Genomic DNA, 6,010 nt, shown 5'->3' with positions numbered 1-6,010 from the left:
CTAACAAGCTGAAAGTGTAGATGCTCAGGCACTTAATAAACAGAGTTAGTTTTAGACAGTGGCTCCATGACCTGTTCCTGTAATACACCATTACAGCTGCTTCTGCCTGTGACAAGAACAGGCTGTCCCCTTCTTCAAAATTGGTAGCACTTCTTGAATTAACAAGTGGGGTCCACAATTGTCTGAAGATTTGAACTTATGTGGGCAGACTAACAGGAGAAAAACACCTATACTGTTAACTCTTTCCCTTTGGCTTTCATTAGGAGTTTTTACTGCTATTCTATCAATCTGATATGGACAAAATAAGAAAAGTAATTTTGGGGGGGAAATGAGAGAGAGATAGACTTGACTGCTCTGGAAAATGAGGAGTTTGGCCCCATGGGAGGCAAAAGCCTGACCCACAGTTGGGCCAGAAACTGCTCCAGGACACCCCAGAGGAGGAGGGTGACCCAGTGAGCAGCAATGTGCATGGGAGTCTCCTGCATACCTTCTGAATATGTGTAATTTGTGAGCCAAACACTTCATTCCATAGGTGTGGGAGCCTGAGGGAGCTGCCTTTGAGCCCTCCCTGCTGGGCTGCAGGGCAGGGAGCTCCCCTTGAGCTTCCCAAGGTGGCTCCTCAGGACAGAGAGACCTGCTAATGGCAGATCTTTGGATGAGTCCAACTCAATCTTCCTCTCAATTGCCCCTGGACTGCACTCCAGCTGACTCTCCCCTTGAGCAGGGACACCTCTTCAGGTTTGAGATCCCTTACCTAAGACTTGGAGATTCTTTCTTACAGATTTGTGGTGAAGATGACCTTCAAAAACCAGCTGAACCAGCCCCCTGGCTCCTGTGCACCTCCTCACACATGGATTATTCGGGGGAAGAATGGCTGTAATAAAGCCCAGAGCACACAAACATCACCTGAGACCTGTTTTTAAGAAAATTAAAACACAAATAAAGGAGCTGCATTTGGTCATACAGGAAACTGACAGTTTTGCCTGTATTTGTTCCAGATAAAATAAATCACTGAAGAGATTTTTTTGAGTGTTCAAGCCCACATGGAACATCTTTTAAAAACCTCCTTACATCAACAACATTTGCAATCAAAAAGAAAACCACCAAAAACATAAACACCAAGCCCCAAGTACCCAAAGGTGGTGTCTGAAGACGTGTACCTGTCTCCAGGCAGTATAGGCAGAAAGATTTCAAGATGCTCTTAGGGATGGTTTTGTACCTGACAATATAATTAGCTTCTCCTACATCTTTTCTTTCCTTCCAGAATAAGAGCTAACGTTCTTTATTGAAACTTTGATGACCATGACACTCTAGATGTTGAGAACCCACACTTCCCATCACACTCTCAAGTCTGGGGTTTGGGCAATAAGCCAGAAAGAGAATTGTGAAGATTCGTGAAATAGAATTGCCAAATCTGCCTGGTGTTTGAACTGCGAGCAGTATAGACCCTCTGGAGCTGAAAGAAAAAACGTGGGCAGGATAAATGGGTTCAACCAACTACAATGATATGAGAGTACTTAGGTGATCTTTTTTAAATGGCTTTAGCTAGGGAAGCTAAACTCCAGTTAGCACGAAGAAAATTCTGTTGGGGAGGCGAAAAAAGTCCCTCTCTGCACTGAATACAATGTTAGAAAGGCCAAACAAGACAGCTCCTTACAAAACACTGCACAAGAAAAATTCACATACAAAACGTGAAATGAGTCATTTCCAGTATTGTGTGTTATTAACTCCCTCCAAATACACCTGCCTATGTGCACAAAATACACCTGCCTGTGTACAGACTGGTCTTTGAAAGGGTGCATTTATAACAGTGAATAGAAACAGCCATGGAGGGGATATGAAAGAGTTTCAGGGTGCAGTGGATGCTGCCAAATGAAGGAGCTGTTTAGAAGCAGCACCCAGGCACCCCCAAGGCAGCACCGGAAGTGTGGCTGGAAATGAAGGCAATGGACAAAAGCTGAGTGCCTGCAAACATTCTGCAGCATTTTGTGCTTTACTAGTTCTTTAATAACAGTGGCCTTAAATAGACTCAAAATCTGCAAGCAGCTCACTGACACAGTTTCAAGGAACTGATAAGTTTTTATACACAGAGCATACATTTTGTTGGACAATTTTTCTCTCCAGTGAGAGAACCCGACAAGCTGAACATCACCTGTTCCCCTGGCTGATACACACCTAAATTATGAAGTAGCACTGGAAGTATTTGAGGACAGGCACTAGCAGCAGCCTCAGCTCTCTCAGTACTTGATAATTGACTTGTTAAGGGTAACAGGAAAATAGCACATATGGGAAGTTAAAAGAAAAAGGAGGAATAAAATGGCAGGTTAAATTACAACAATGTCTTTCTTCAAGTTCCTAGGAAAGACAGGCAGCCATTATTGCAGACAGGGATGTCCAAGAGTGCCACTTCAGATTCCTTTACTTTTACATAGGGAAGGAAAGGCAGAGAGAGGAAAGTCTAAATATTTGTCCCATATTTAAACTCCCCACCCAGCATGTGATTTTGACCAATATCCAGGATGGAGCAACAATCTCCATGGATCTCCAGCATGACTTTGTACTGACAGCCCATGTTCACACAGATGTCTCTGCCTGTTCTTCCCTTTGTTTGCTCACACAACATGGAGTATATCAGGGATGGATTCACCAGTGGCTGACCATCCCTGGGGTAAAGCTAGCATTTACCCTCGAGACTGCATTGAGGCCACCTGGACATAAAAAGAACTAAGATCTGAACCTGATGCCATCTTGCCAGTTTCATAATACTGATTCTTATACCACTGATTTCATTGCCACTGAATTAAGGTGAGCAATTTTCTTTCTACATGGTTACTAGGGATGGTTCGAGCCCTTGTTACTAAAACCCAACTTCAATCAGTGTTATCATAGGAGCCATGGGGTCCTTAGAAGGTTACATACCCTTCTGCTCAGCTATGAAGAGCATTTTGCATCCTTTTCCCTCAACAGCCTATTGTGAAGTATTTAGAACAAAAAAAATCCTGCTTTAGTTTTGTTTAATGGTATAAAACCCAACTTTGTTAATTCAGTGAATGCCTACTCAGACTCTGAAGAATTTGTAGTATTCAACATAGACCTTTGTAGTGAACAACAAGTCCAATCATTCTGGTTGCATTATGCAAAGTTCCAGGAATTCTTTGGCATGAGAGAAAGATACATTTTCTCTGGTATATGGAAATATTATTTGATTTAAAGTTGTATCTCACAGAAGTCAGTCTTGAAAAGACCTACTTTAAATATAAACAATCATTTTCATGCTATTTTATCCATTTTGAGACTACTTCATGACCATCTTAACTAGCTCCTGAATACTCCTGAATTCATACACAAATTCCTTGTATCACTAAGTAGACACATAGCACTGTCAGAAGAAGGGGCTCCAACAAAAACTTTAAAAGATTTTGTCATATTTAGACATGCACTTTTGGTTAAATAAATTATCATGAAGCAAGGAATAAAAACGTGCTTGTGTTAAGAGCTGGCCATTCTTGGTCTCCCCTAAACTTCTAGCAACACTTGCTGACACAGAAAAAAAACTGAATTTGTTCCACATTCCTTATATTGACTTTTTATTTCACTAAACTCATCCTTCTGATGAGCTTTTAAAAATGAGTACTTAAGTAGTTTATTCTGTGCGTGTATAATAAAGAACATCTAAGCATTTAGGTGCTTCCAAGTAAAGCTAACATTTGTTTTAATTTCAATTTATCACTAATGGAAGCAGTGCCTCTGAAAGCTCTTACCCCAATAGCCAAGTTTCCCCCTAATGCTGAAGCCTGACCCATCACCAGTAAACAAAACGCCATCAGTGAGGGGTGGCTGCAACCACAGCCTTGGGGGTGTCAGAACTTCCCTTTGCTTCCTTCCTTTCCAGGACACAAAAGCAATGATGTGTTTGCAGTGAAAACAAGGACCAAGTTTGGCTTCTGAAAAAACACGTGGGGAACACAAAGGAAAAACACAAGCAGAAAACCAGCACAGAAGGTTCAACACAAGCTGTTGTTCTTTGCAGCAGCTGAAACTACAACAACACTAAATGCCATAAACCAGTTCCAAGTCACAGGAAAGAGCCGGAAATTTCTATGATGACTTTCTCATACAAGACTTTCTTAATTTGCTGTCTCTGAAACAATTATCCATCTGCTTCAGAACTGAGCACTTATATTAGCTTGCCCACATTAACAATCTGTAAGAAATACATCATGCAATGGTCCAAAACCAGCCCCAAAATCCAGCTCCTCCAGAATGTGAGTTCTACAAGCAGTAAGAACATACAGCTGGCTTGTAAAACCAAAAAAAGAAACATACTAATGCATGATGGCTCAAAAGTAACAACCAGCTATCATGTGTTTTTGAAATAAAACAAAGTAATTTTAACACTTTCAGACGATCAGAATATGCCACAAGTTGTAACCATTATTTTGTCCAGCCCTAAACACAGAACACAATAGAACTGAAGTTCTACCCACTTTTGCTTGTACTGCAAACAAGTCTCCACATAATAAATAGATATGGAAGAGTGTGTACACATGGCAAAAGAGCAAGAGTTCAATTCTCCAACTGCAATTTGTGTTTGTTTCTGGTTGTCTAAGCTGAGTCTCTTCCACAGGGTTGCAGTAATGCCACAAGAATTTGTGCATGAATTCAGTCCTTATTCTCCCCAAACTGTCTGTATTATTTATTTATTTACATAAAGAAAGGCTTCTCAAAAGAGATTTTACATTCAAAAAAATTCTAGGTCTCTTTCATCCTTCCCTGAAAAATATTCTATCACTGGAACTATTGTACATAACCCTTAAATACCTCTAGTTCCAAGTGAGATCACAGTTCTTTAAATGTAAGATCCCTTTTCCCATTAGATGACTTTTCTTAATAAAGAAATGATAATGCTAATGTTTGAGTGAATTCAGAAAAAGAAGTATGAAAATATTTCTTGAGAATTTTTACATTTGTGGCCTGAGACTGGAAGACAATGATGCACAGTGTCTTACTGCCACAGGATATAACACAGCCTTGCTGGTAACAGAATTGAGTCATTGAGTTTTCTAAACCACAGAGTACTAAACAAAAAAGATGATTTTGACCCATTTCCCAAAACAGTCTGTTTGGACTCATGGGGTAAACTCACAGAAGAGGCAGCTGAGCCAGCTCAGGACTTCCCTTGCAGACATTGATACAATTTGGACTTCTTTTGCTTCATACCAATAACAGGCACAATTACCCTGTTCATACTTCTGTGTTAGTCTCCTCTATTAATATCATCAACACCTTTTTCTATAGATCTGTAGACATCACTTTAGTGTTTCCTGTAATCACATACTACAGTTCTTCAAAACAATTGGAAGTTAAGTTTGTTTCAGTTGCCCTAAACTACAGCAAAAAAAGAGAACCATAAAGCAGAGAAACCAGCCTTAGTTTCTATAATCATTCTGAGGAGTTATCAAACCAACTGGGAACATTTAAAAAAAAAAAAAAAAAAAAAAAAGAGAACATACAAAATTATATAGGATAGCAGTCAGTCCTCTCTAATCTCAGTAAAGGATTGTGTCCTACTGAATGTTATTGACAACTTCATACATTCTTATCTTAGAATAAAACTTTTGGACTTCCTTGTTGTTGGAAAGTGAAAATACCTTTAGATGCACTTGGCAAAGAGTCAATATAATTTCTGCTAGTTGTATCTCCGGTTAAATGACAAATCTGTTTCCTTGTTCAGAACCACTAAACAGGAATTATAAACTCCGTTTACTTCTCTGTTTTACTCTCCTGTCACAATTCTAATCAGCACTAGGCATGTGGATCTCTGTCACTGGCTGTTTTGCAGCAGACACACTGAGCTGTAGAGGTAAAATTACAAAATTTTCTTTTCAAAGCAACAGCCCCTGATCTATTACAATAAACAAACTTCCATCTCCAAGCAACTGATCTCTTAGCAACAAGAAGCACCTGCATAAAAGATGCTACAGAGAGTGATCACCAGAAAACCTATCCA

This window comes from Chamaea fasciata, unplaced genomic scaffold, assembly GCF_029207755.1.
Source record: "Chamaea fasciata isolate MVZ Bird 193981 ecotype frontalis unplaced genomic scaffold, bChaFas1.0.hap1 SCAF_14, whole genome shotgun sequence".
Classification (NCBI taxonomy): domain Eukaryota; kingdom Metazoa; phylum Chordata; class Aves; order Passeriformes; family Sylviidae; genus Chamaea; species Chamaea fasciata.
This window is presented reverse-complemented; position numbering follows the sequence as displayed.